The sequence below is a fragment of the Macrotis lagotis genome, chromosome 1, assembly GCF_037893015.1.
Source record: "Macrotis lagotis isolate mMagLag1 chromosome 1, bilby.v1.9.chrom.fasta, whole genome shotgun sequence".
Taxonomy (NCBI): Eukaryota; Metazoa; Chordata; class Mammalia; order Peramelemorphia; family Peramelidae; genus Macrotis; species Macrotis lagotis.
In genome coordinates, this window is record NC_133658.1 from 919,059,822 (window position 1) to 919,073,693 (window position 13,872).

At 37.6% G+C, this 13,872-nt stretch overlaps 1 long non-coding RNA gene across 1 annotated transcript; it reads left to right on the top strand.

Annotated features, from left to right (window-relative positions):
* Positions 1–9,528: 9,528 nt before the first annotated feature.
* LOC141510002 (uncharacterized) lies at positions 9,529–10,564 on the top strand. The gene is made up of 3 exons (XR_012474759.1): positions 9,529–9,740; positions 9,868–9,971; positions 10,426–10,564. It is a non-coding gene; the product is annotated as an uncharacterized LOC141510002 (long non-coding RNA).
* Positions 10,565–13,872: the final 3,308 nt, after the last annotated feature.

Sequence of the window (13,872 nt, forward strand, 5' to 3'; positions counted from 1 at the left end):
TAATTTTAAGATTTTTAAAATATTTTAGAGATCCTAAGAAAAGCTGTACTGCCACAATCTTGGCTCCACCCCTTAAAATTTTTCTTTCTGGCAGCTTATAGCACTTTCTTTTTGATTTGGGAGTTTTAGAATTTGTCTATAATATTTTGGAGAGGTTTTTGAGGAGAATCTATTTTAGGAGGAAATCAGTGGATTCACTCATTTCTATTTTGCCATCTGTTTCTAGCACCTCAGGCCAATTTTATTGTATTATTCCTTGTAAAGTGAAGGCTCAGTTCTTTACCTGGTCATGACTTTCAAGCAGCCTAATAATTTTTAAATTATCTCTCCTGGAACTATTTTCCAGTTCAGTTGTTTTCCATTGAGTTATTTCACATTTACTTCTAATTTTTCAGTGTTTCAATATTTTTTGTGTGTATGTCTTGATTTCTCATAAATTCATCAGGTTTATTTAGCTCCATTCTACATTTGAAGGAGTTATTTTCTTTTTTTTTTTTAGGTTTTCTCAAGGCAAACAGGGTTAAGTGGCTTGCCCAAGGCCACACAGCTAGGTAATTATTAAGTGTCTGAAATCAGATTTGAACCCAGGTACTCCTAACTCCAGGTCCGGTGCTTTATCCACTACACAACCTAGCCGCCCCTGAAGGAGTTATTTTCTTCAGACAGTTTTTTTAAAATCTCTTTATCCAACTGGCCAATTATGCTTTTTTTAAGGCATTCTTCTCATTGGCCTTTTATGCTTTTTTTCCCCATTTGGTCTAAACAGGTTTTCAACATGTTATTTAATTCAGTATTCTTTTTTGTCTTTACTTAACCAAATTGTTAACTTGGTTTTCATTATTTTTCTGCATCTCTCTCATTTATCTTCCCAATTTTATTTCTGCCTGCTTTATGTGATTTTCAAAGTATTTTTATTTTATAATTTATTTATTTATTTTTCAATTTTACAATTTCTTCCCTAATCTCATTTCTCTCCTCCCATCATCCACAGATGGCAGTCTGTTAGTCTTTACATTGTTTCCATGCTATACATTGGTCTAAGTCGAATGTGTTGAGAGGGAAATCAAATCATTAAGGAAAAAATAAACTATAGCAAAATTACATAATAAGATAACAGCTTGGTTTTTTTTAATTAAAGGTGATAGACTTTGTTCTTTGTTCAACCTCCACAATTCTTTCTCTGGATACAGATGGTATTCTCCATTGCAGATACCCCAAAATTGTTGCTCGTTGCATTGATGGAATGAACAAGTCCATTAAGATTGAGCATCACCCCCCTGTTGCTGTTAAGGTGTACAATGTTCTTTTGGTTCTGCTCATCTCTCTCAGCATCAGTTCATGCAAATCCTTCCAGGTTTCCCTGGATTCACATCCCTCCTGCTTTCTAATTGAACAATAGTGTTCCATAATGAACATATGCCATAATTTGTTCAGTCATTCCCTAATTGATGGACATTCACTCAATTTCCATTTCTTTACCCCTCACAGAGTTGCTATGAATATTTTTGTACAAGTGATGTTTTTTAGTTTATGTTTCCATGACTCTTAATTCCATGTAATTTTATTTTTGCATCATGATTTGAAAGTTATTCCTTTTAGTATTTGAGGTTTTTGTTTTTTGTTTCTTTTTTATAATAAAGATGAATTTTAATCTAATGTCATGAAATTTGTTATGGTGTGATTTATCTAATCCCAAGGTTTTATGCCCCAATTCAGGTCTATTTTTTATGTAGGTACAAATTATCACTGAGAAGAAGGTATATTCCTTTTTGTCCACATGTAGTTTTCTCCAGAAGCCTAATTTATCTAACTTTTCTAAAATTCTACTTGCCTCCTTAGTTTCTTTTTTCTTATTTTCTAGATTTAACTAATTCTGAGAGAGGGAGTTTGCTGGCTATGTCTTCCTGTCACTCATTTAGCTATTCCTCTCAGAATTTCCATGCTACACCACTTGGTACATCTTTATTTGATATTAAAACTTCTTCATTGTCTATGGTGCCTTTTAGGAAGATGCAGTTTCCTTAGTTTTCTCTTTTTATGAGATCTCTTTTTGCTTCTACCTTACCTGAGATGAGGATTGATACCCCTGCTTTTTTGAACTTCAGCTGAAGATTTTTTTTAACTTTTACCTTTTATCTTAGCTGTTGAATCCCTTTGCTTCAAATGTATTCCTTGTAAACAACAAATTGTAAGATTCTGTTTATAATTCACTCTGCACTCCACTTCCCTTGTATAGGAAAGCTTTTTCCACTTACATTCACACTTTCAGTTACTAACTCTTTATTACTCTCCAACCTATCTCCCTACTATTTGTGCTTTTCTTTCTCTTTATAACCCATCCTGCTTCACCTATGTTTTCCTTTTAAATTTTCCTTCCCTTTTCTTTCCTTTTCACCCTTTTACTGTTCTCTTTTCATTTCTTCCATTCATTCTATAAGTCCCTCTTTCTCCTCCCCCCTTTCACTTTCTTATTGCCTGAAGAGTAAGATAAATTTTTAAACTGGAGTGCATAATATTTTCACCTTGAATCAAATCTGAGGAAAATAAATTTCAAACTTTCCCTCTACTATAATAGGTCTTTTACGACTGTGTAATTCACCCAATCTGCCTCCCACATTCCTCCTATTTCATGATGATCATTTTTTAAAAATATCTTAATTCTTTTTTTACAAACATCCCATCAAAATCAGATAAAGTTCATACCTTCTGTCTTAGTATGCTCCTTATAGCAGAGTTACAATTCTCAAGAGTTATGAGGATCTTCCTCTCATATAGGGTTGGAACTCATTTAATCTTTTTGAATAATAGTCTTTCTCTTTTTTCTTGTTTCCCTTTCTATTTATCTCTTGAGTTTCATGTTTGAAGATCAAATTTTATGTTCAGCTCTGAATTTTTTTCATTAGGAAAGTTTGATAGTCAGTTATTGGCTTGTAAATGTAAGCTCATAAATTCAAAACCAAGAGGGTATCACAGTCATGGCATGAGATCATAGATGGAGATCAGTTTAAGGAAAGGGGTTTCTTTTCCCTGACCTTAGAGCACAGGCAGGTGAGAAGGAAACTTGGGGACCAGACTGATAAGGCCATCAAAATCCGCCCTCAGAGCCCTATATTTTATCCTACAGGTAAGGTGATGACAGGATCAGTCCTGTTTTTGGGGTGTTTTTGTTTTTTTTTCTTGGAAATTTTGTCAACTTTGTGGAGGACAGATTAAGGTGACGAGAAACTTTGATCAGTGGAGCCCTGAAGATAAATTGTTTATAAAGTGATGAATTATATTTGAGTTGCTCGCCACAGTCAAGGCAACTCATTTCTGCAGAGTTGATGATGTCCTCCCAGTTGGGGGAGACATCAAAGGCATCACTATTCCTGAACCAGAAGCTAGTGTGAACTGAGAGAGGAGGCAGAGCTTTGGTCCTTCCTGACAGTTAGAATGTAAAGGGATATTCCAGTAACCTGATGAAAGTCACCAGGGACAAGGAGTTCAGTACCACAAAAGGCCGCCTGGTCCATAGTAGTATACATCTGACTGTAAGAGATTCTTTCTTACCTTCAGCCGATTCTGGGTCATTCATAGTTCCCCCACCTCACTCTTAGTTTTCTTCCCTGGGACCTCCCAGAATAACCTTGGTCCCTAGGGCTTCCTCTGAAAGATCTTCTCATCCTAGAAGGTAGTCCTCATGCCCCAGTGACCTTAGTTTAGTCATACCTCCCCATTTTCTTACACATATTTGTTTATGAGTATTATTTTCAGTCTCCTGCACTTAGTTCTTGCTCCCTTAGCCCAGTCAAGTCAGGTCATCTCACTTTGACCTTCTATAATCTATAAATGCATGTCTTTGAATGTACTCTCCAGAAGGAGGTATATGCAGAATGATCCCATGATGGGGCAGGAGTTGAGGTTTTGATTAAAGGTAGGATCTAAGACCTCTGGGATTTGAAGAAGTTGTTGATAAGGGGAAATGGGAATATGAATCTTAATTTCTCAACTTTCTGAAGAGTTAGTATGGGCTGGGGTGTGTACATGTATCTAGATATTTTGAATTTAGAAACCAATAGTAAAAATCAATGACTACAGAGCACCTTGTAACATTTTGCCCAATCAATCATTCTCTGAATATAACTACTCAGTTTAATTATTCCTCCTTATCAAACTTTTCTTCTATGTCCTCTACCCACTTTTTAGCCTGTTATCTCCTTCAGTCTACCCAACAGGAGTGGGTACTAGGCACTCGCCTCCCTGTCCTTGCCTAGTGATTTCTAGGGCTGATGAGATTGTTGGAAAGAAGGCTTCAAAGGACAAAATGGGCCCCTCTAAACTAAGGAGAATATAGAACAGATCAACAGATCCTCTTTCACTTTCTCTCTCTCTCTCTCTCTCTCTCTCTCTCTCTCTCTCTCTTTCTTTGTCTGTCTGCCTGTCTGTCTCTCTGTGTCTCTGTCTCTTGAACAGAGGAAAGGGGATGGATATGCAAAATGGTTATTTCCTGGGAGAAGAATTATATGTGTGTAATGGGTCCACTATCCAAAACAAAAAAAGAGGAGGGCACATCATTCTCCTTCAAGTTTCTTTTGTTCCTGCTTAGCAAAAATATTTCCTCATTGAATCTGAGGAAAATGGGACTAGAAAAATTCAGTAAAAACTAACAACTCTTTTGGAAGATCAGAATTTTATTTCTTCCAAGGACATAATGATGTCCTTTGATGCCTCAATTCTGGATCCAGTGGGAGTCATAGATTCTTGGAGGTCAAATGTGAACCTTCATAACCAGGCATCCCTGGTAAGATGAATTCCCTCTGCTTAAAAATAAAAACTTCTGAGATCTGAGAAATTGAGCAACATTGGAAACTACTTCTCCATCCATAATATAGGATCTGATGATATGAAGACTTGACTCTTATCAATGAAATGTGATCATTAGTAAGGTATGCTATACTGGGAGCTACTTATATGAAAGTGTAGGAGCACATCATTGCTCAAGTCCCTTACAATGTATTCCATAATTCTGTTATTAGACACCAGTATCTATCTGGGAGCTGAATGAGGAAGAAAACAGGGAAATGATACCTGAAGAGAGATTGCAATCATGGATAGATCAACACCGCTTTACTTGCTTCAGAAAAAAAAATAACATTAGTGACACCATTTTGCCTTTCTCCATTATTTTGTGAAGCTAAGTTTCAGTTTCTGGTAAATCACCTGATTTTAAAGAGGATACAAGATTACTCCTTGTTCCAATGGTCACCCAACTTTAAGAACGTCACAAAACTACCTTTCTCCCTCTCATCTCACTCTCCTGATTACATTGACCAACTATCTTCCTCTCATTTCAATGTCTTCTGATATTCTTCACCAAGTGAAAACCAGGTCTCTCAAAGCCTGTGTCTTATTCTTCCTACCTATCTTTTTCAATCATCCAAATGGGATATTTACCTTTTAGAAACCAATAGTTCAGATCCATGTCTACTGAGGACCTTGGATCTTCTTTACTAAATTGCCCATCGTCTGGATACCTGAAACTTTTATGTATACCAGATCCAGACATAGGGTAGAAATGACCCCTCAGTCCAGCATCTGTGATAGAAAGGATCAGTACAAGATGGTTGCTAGTAAGAATGCCAGGTCCCTGCCTATACTCTGTGGAGAAAACCCTAACCCATGTTCATGTTCTATTTGCCAATAGAGGGAAGAGGAAGAGAGTTCCTCAACTGCTCAAACCTATCCCACAGTTGAGCTCCATGGACATGAATGGGAGAGAAAATATTTCAGTATCTTACATCTCCTCTTAAAGATTTTCCCACAAACTCTCCCTTCCTGCTTTACTCATTCTCAAGCTGACCAAAAGAGAATTTTTTTTCAAGTTTAGAGACCAATCTAGACATGACATTTTATGGTGTTCAAGAAAGGGAGAAGGGGAAATTTTACTTGGTGACTTTTTTTATCTGAATATCTGGTGGTTTTAGTGGTTGGAAACCTAGAGAAATCAACAAGGTAAGGAGATGATGGCCCTAAATACAGTTGAGATCTTCACCTGGATTAAAAGATGTACAATGTTAGGAAAATAAATGTGAATCATCTTACTATACCATGCCCTGATCTGACCAAATCCAGATTACTATAGTATATGGATAGTGGCATCCCCTAGGAAGGACATGTGTAACTGTGGGTACACAGGCTATTCTAACAGCCATGACACAAATCATCTCCAAGTAAGCCACCACCTGGACAGTCTCAGGAGCTGGCCTGCCGCCCTGAGAGATAAGGTGAGCCGGAGTCCTTGGGAGCCAGAGTCCTCGGGAGCTGGACATTCCACCCCACTGACCAAGGGCACTAGACAAAGCTGTGCCTCATCATCTCTTCCCTAAGGTACCCCCCTACCCTGTAATGCAAGACGCTGCACGTGCATACCACTTGTATCCCCCACAATTCCTTCATTATTCTTTCTCCTACCCCAGAAGATCTAACAGTATATATGTAATAGCTAAGCAATAATAAAATTGAGCTGGAGGCATAATGTAGTAGTGGCTTGACTCCTTATTCTCAGCTCCCTTCCTGGAGGGTGGTTGCTGCTGTGGGCCCCAAGGAAGCAAGCCACAATATGTAACCTAGCACAAAATGATCAGAATGGATCTTATTTAGAACCATATTTCTGAGAGAGAGAGAAATGGGATGTGCTTCAGAGTTAGTTTTTTCTAAGTTTTCCATTTTAAAGATGAGAAAACTGCAGCCTAAGGAGATAAATGACTGGCTCAGAAGTAAGGGAAGAAAGACCATATCATAATAAGAATATATTAGAATAAGTGGGTAAACTGAACTTGGAGAAGACTGAGTGACCATTACTGCTATAGTCAAGTATTTGAAAGGGTGAAGGAAGCATTAGATTTGAAGTGATTATAAGTCAAAATTTTAATGAGGAGGAAAAAAGTCTCAAATTGCAGAAAGGTAGACTTCATCTTGATATAAGCAAAAAATATAAAAATATATATGCATATATATTTAAATAAACATGCACATATGCATATATATAGAATGCATATTCATTTATTTTCAAAATATAATATTTCCAAAAGGGAAATATCTTGTTCTAGGAAATAATGAGGTCTTTCTCAGGAGAAGGCTCCACACCAAGGCTAAAATCCTGCCAAATAATTATAATGGTGTAATGGGAATCGATATTTTAACTTAAGATAAGCTAGTCCATCTTACTTTAAGAGTTGTACTGAATTTTTTTTGTAACTTGTTTTCTTCCTGTAAAAAAACACATATTTGACCAATATAATTTTTCAATGACATACTTGTCCCTCAAATTTGTTTAGAAAAATTTACTAATGTATATTGTCCAAATTTGGCAAATAATTATGCTGTAGTCCTTGAATTTGCTATGCAATTGACTGATACTAGCTAACAAGATTAGCTTTGATCAATAGTTTCCTATTCAGAGAAAATGTGTAAGCATCCTTGACTAGAAACATAAAAACCCACTCCACATTGTAATCATCTGCCTGCTCCTGGTGACTATAAGCAGAGATTCCTAGGTGCACTGCAATGGAAATAGGAGGATCAGGTATATCTTTGAAAGTAGAATAGATTGATACTGGACAGAGAGGGAAGCTTCTCATGGTCTCTGTTGTAAAACTTGTTTATTGGGGGAGCATTAGGAATCCAACTGATATTTCCTACTAAGAGGGTTTGATAATTCGATTACTGATTTTCGTTTGTATGTCTTCTGAGTATGTGTTAGCTTTAAAATAAGCACATATAACACTTAATTGAATTCATGCATGTAGCATGTATCTTTGCTGGTAGTTGCAAGTCCTAATATTTCATTTGCAATATTCTCAATAATCTTGGAATTTCATTGTAACTGAGAAATTCTGCAATTCAAAATATTCAGAAGATTTTTAAAAAATGATATATTTACTTATTCGTTCCTTATCTACCATTTTTTTCCTCACTGAAATCTTATCTTTATTGATAGAAGAGAAGAATGCTCAGCTTTACTGCCAAAAATCTACCTCTATTGGGATTCTTTGACTAAGTCTCCACTCCTCACTGGGAACTCCTTAGATCCCTTTAGAAAGCAATCATAGCAGATCCAGATTGTAGTAAAAGGAAATGGGTTGAGGACAGTTAGGTGGCACAGTAGACAGAGCACTGGCCCTAAAGTCAAGAGGCCCTGAGTTGAAATCTAGCCTCAGACTGACAACCAGTGTGACTTTAACTCCAATTGCCTTGCAAAAAAAAAAAAAAAAAGGAAATGGTTTTTCTTCAATTAGGAAACAAGTATTTTAATAATCTATGAAATACAAGCATGAACGAAACAAGAAATGAGTTATTATCTGAATAATGGTTACCAATTAATATGTTAAGTTTTGGGGATACAAATAGAAAAGTAGTTTAGACCTTGTCCTTATGGAGCTTCTTCTATTAGAAGCAATGTTTTCATATTTATGCTTAGGGGAGGAGAACTTTAGTCTAGAAAATTTTCTGTATGATAGGAGGACAGGTTTTTCTATTTTATGGGACTAATAAGTTTATTTTTTACTGATGTTTTACTTTTCCAAAAACATACTAGGAAAGCTTTTTTTATTTTAACATTCATCCATACACCTTTGCATTTTTCTAAGTCACCAAATTTCCTCTCACCCTCCCTTCCCACCCCCTGTCCTCAGTGATGACCAGTCAGGTAAATATTGTACTTATACCATTGTGTTAAAGGACAGGACCTTAGGGAACAGATTGGCACATCCTATTCAGGAACAAAGCAATTTGTCTAATTAAAGTTGATCTAGGATTCAAGTAACTAGAAATGGAGAAAAGGATATGGCAAGATCATTTAGTTATTAGGAATGTTGGAGCCAGAGAGGAATGAGTGGATTAGAGCAAAAGTGGAACATTCCTGAAATAACCTTCTGGGAAAGGTAGGCATCCATTAGGACAGAGGGATCTGCAGGTAGAAGTTCCCCCAGGGCATGATCTATATTTTTGGTAAGCTTTTCAAGGAGACTGTGAAGGATTTGGTTGCATTGAAGTTATAAAACTTAGAATACAGCATCATTTCCCTTTTTTTCTATTTTTAAAGAATTTTTTTCAACTGCCATTTTTCACACTTCCTCAATCTCTCTACAAGTGAAAAAAAAAAGAAAATCAGAATATTGAAACAACATACTATTGAGCAAAATAAATTCCCACTTTGGTTTTGCCCCTAATTATATGTTAATTTTGAATCTTTAGTTCTTTTAAAAACTAGCTTTCACATTTCACCTTCCCAAGGAGCTTGGCATTTCTGAATCCCACTTGGTCACAATCATATTTATTTTATTACTATCTGTCCTCTCATCTCTCTCTCTCTTTGAACCTACTCTCACTACTTCAGAATCTCAGACTGTCTGACTCAAACTCTAGTTCACAGAAAACAGAGAAAACGAAAGTAAATGGATTATCAAACACCAGCTCAAATATCTGTCATTTTTGTCGTTCTGCAGCAAAAATTGGCTGTTGCATTTTCATCAACCCCCTCCCCACCCTCACAGACAGACACCAAAGAAGCCAAAGGGGAATGTGAGAGGTATGGCATTCTGAGCTCAGAACTTTGCATCAGATACATGGGGAACAACTGAGCTACAATTACTCACTCAGGAGGATGAGAAGATTGAAAAATACATTTCCTTTTTCAGTGTATCCTCACCCCAACTCCAGCCTGTAAAACTTTGTTTTCCTGTTTTGAAGAACATATAAAGGTGATCCGGCAGATTCAATAGGGGGCTGTTATTAGAATTAAGGTCACATATTTAAAGTCAGAAACCACTCTGGACATTGACTTATTGTATGAAACAGGAAAATGCTCTTAACTTTTATATGTTTCAGGTACCTCCCGGATTGTTCCTATTTACAAAGACATCAATGGATGGAGATTGACCTGAGCTGAAGAAGATTTCATCCTGGGAGTTTCCCATATATCAGGAAAACTAGTAAGAAAAATAATAACATTTATAGAGCTCTTTAAGATTTACAAAAGAATTTTGCAAATACTGTTTTATTTAATAATGAAAAAACACATATCTGCAGACAAGACAACAGAGATTTTGAGGTCTTCAGTGGCTTTTTCAAGATTGCACACTTATGTAAGGAGTATCAAACCATGACCCCTACAAGACGATCTGTATATCTATTCAGACTTATTCTACATCACTGTTCCTAAAATATTGAAGGATGTGTTCTCTGGGTTATGGATTCTCATTGCTCCAAGTAATACTTTTACTTTTTGAATGTAAGGAAATTGATAGTTTTGTTTAATATTATCTAAATAAAATTATTTTGCACAAATTGCTAACATAGGCCTTTTCTTCCCCCCCTCACCTTTTTCTCCTCTTCTCTTCCTTCTCTTCTTCCCTTTCCCCTTTCCTATGCTTTTTTTTTTTTTAGGTTTTTGCAAGACAGACAGGGTTAAGTGGCTTGTCCAAGGCCACACAGCAAGGTAATTATTAAATGTCTGAGGTCAGGTTTAACTCAGGTACTCCTGACTCCAGGGTGGATGCCCCTGGATGCTCTATCAACTGCGCCACCTAGCCACCCCCCTATTTCTTTTTCAACTCTTCTTTTTACTCAGTTCTCTTCTTCTATTCCTCTTTCCTTGCCTCTCATTTTATCCAATCCTCTCCTCCTTTTTCTTCTCTCTCAAATAAAAATGTAAAAACTGTATAACATTTTTGGTTCTAACTCCTGGAGCTCAGATAAGTAATAGAACTTCATTTCCTAAAAGCCTCACACTAACCACAGGTTTCTATATTGTCCTTAGCTGGTGGGAATCCATTTCTGTTTACACCTTCTGAAAGTTTTGTCATTCCCACTAACCAAAGCTCCAAGCTGTCAGCTAACTTTTATTTTGAAATAATTTAATATTAAAGGTTTTTATACCACACAAGGAATTGGTAGTGGTCTACCTCCTGATGAAGTTTGGAGGAACACACCCTATCAAGAAGATCTGACAGTTTTATTCATTCCTCTTGTTCTCCTCACCCTACTCCCTTTCTTGGGCTTTGTTTCTTCCAAAGTAGTCATTTAAAATACAATTGCAGCTAAAGGCAAAATATAAAGTCAGTGGGATAATTTAGAGCCTTCCTTTTTAGTGTGACCTCTTCATCCTCAAAGAGAAAAAGGGACTTGGAACTTAAAAACAGACTCATCCAAAATCTAAGATAAGATTCTAATGCAATCTACCCCTTAATTCAAGTCTCATTTTCACAGATAAGAAAAAATTGCAGATAAGAAAGCTATTCATTCATTCTTTCATTCATTATACTTCTGTTATGTCTCATGCACAGTGATTGGTTCTAGAGAGAGATAAAGAGAAACAAAGGCATGTTTCTGACCTGAAGAAATAGATAATCTTAAAAAAGGATGTGCTTTATCTTTACAATGGGTTAAACAAGATATAACATCATAAAATTATAGGCATGGTCTAAATAGAGTGGGAAGAGGGAATTAAGAAGGAAGAAATAACAGTCAGCAAATAGGAATTAAATTGCTAGTGTATGCAATGTTTCACACTAGGTACTAGAGATAAAAGAAATAAACCAAACCACCCTTATTCTCAAGGCTTTTGTACTTGGTGGTAGGTTGGTGGTGGGCAGATTGGTGATCAAATCAGTGATTTTTGCATTTGAAGGGGATCATCCATTGGATCAGTCTTGGAGGTTGCCCTTTCTGTTACTAGGAGACTACATGGAAGTTTTCATTGTTTTCATCTGACTTCTATCCTCTTCTTACCTCAGAACAAAGATGGCTAAGGTTGGATTAATACTCAAGATTAACAAAGAAATAATAAATTGTATCCACTTACTTCTGATATCAGCAAAGAGTCACAGTTCATAGTGTCCTTGGCCTCAGTCATGCCATCTGAAGAGTAAATGTAGCTGCTCTACTTTGCCACTGGCTGGCCTCCTCTGCACCCTGTCCATGAAGACTTCTATTCCCTGCCCTTATTTTCACTCTCTCCTTCTGGCCACACCCCCCATCCATACCAGTTAGACAGACCTGATGGAGAATCCATTCAAAGTCTTAATTAACATTGTCTGAGGGAATCCAGGGAGCAATTAAAAAAGTTCAACATTTCTCTCTGTCATCTTGGCTCCGCTCAATCAAAAAACTTTTTAATGGACTTTCGATGGAAAATAACATCCACAACCAGACAAGGAACTATCAGGTCTGAATGCAGACCAAACCAGAAGCTTTTCTATTTAAAAAATTTCTCTTATGCTTCATTTTTTTAACTTTTTTATGGTTTTTTTGTTCAATTTTGTGCTGATTCTTATATGGAAAATATGTGTAACATAGTTATACATGCATATCCTATATCAGATTTCTTGCTGTCAGGGAGAGGGGGAGGAAAGAAAGGAGGGGAAAAATGTAGAACTCAAAATCTTATGAAAAAATGGATCTTGAAAAAACTCTTTGCACGCAGTTGGAATAATAACTTAATTAATTAAAAGATTAAAAAGACAGAGTAACTGTAGTCAGCATAAAACAATTGAGACTTTACCTCCCAAGACAAACCCAGAAACTATATGAACATAATTACAAAACACTTCAAGACTGGAATTCTAGTCACTCCATCATCTAGCTGCCCTGCTCATCCAACTTTTTTGGAGAGCAATTTGGAATTATTACCTAAAAGGACAATAAAACTATGGATACAGCATCATCATTATAAATTATGTATTCCAAATAGTTCATAAGAAAAGGTAAGGAAAAAAACTTCACATGTACAAAAATATTAAAACCATTCAGATCAAGTTGAAAGGAAGTTCCTCAGCATCAGGCTGTGGTTTCCATCTCCCCAAGGTTGCTGAGAACCCCTGAGAGAGGATCAGCCCAGGACTCCTAGGGAGTCCTGTCCAGGGGACACTTACTAGATGAGGATGAGAATCAGGGGTTTAAATTTTGTCTGAGATTAAAGAATCCACTGACCAGCTCAAGTCTCCTTCCCTCCTCTACAGGTCTAAGTATCTCCATCTCTTAAAGTGATATCTTGCTCCATGAGCAACCCCCCCCCCCCCCACAGGGAGATGGAGAAGAAAGAAACATGTGAGAAGAACCAAACATGTGAGCTGGGTTTCCTAGAGCTCCCCACAGCCTGGGAAGGTGGAGGTGACAAGGGGAGACAGGTAGTGAAGCCTGAGGGTTAGCCCCACTTTGTTGACATTTCTCTATAGAGGATCTGATGCTCATCAGTCAGGACTGATCTCCCCACCAGGGAAGGTTCTTTATCAGCACCCCTTCACCTGTCATCTCCACTAGGCCCCCTGCCCAGAACAGCAGCTGTAGCTCCTTGCATCTGTCTGGTCATCCACTCTCCAGAGCAGGAATTTGGCCAGACCTTGGGATACGTTCCTCTCCTCTCTGAGCTCGCCATACTCCCTGTGCTGGGATCTTTCAGTCTCCAGTCAGCCCTGGCACCTGAGGGTCCCATCTGCTACCCTGAATACCACAGGACCCTGAACAGCCCAGAGTGGATGGGGTGGGGGCTGGGAAGGGAAAGAATTTTAGATTCCTAAAGGTTTCTCCATCCCTTCTGTCTCCTCTACCAGATGCTGTAGCACCACCTCCCAGAGTCACCCCATCTATCCTCTGCATTGGTCCTGGATTCCTAAAGAAAGAGAACACTGGGAACTTGGGGGCAGGACTCTCCATCTTTATCATAATGACTCAGTCCAGACACAGACCAGGGAAAGATACTCAGGTTCTAGGGGGTCCCCTCTAGCCCAGGCCAGCCCCTTCCTCAGTTCTCCCCCAACCCCTTGAAGCTCTAAATTTGCCTGTATCAGAATGAGAAGGATGAGACTGTTGAGCAGGCACAGAGATGCTATTGTG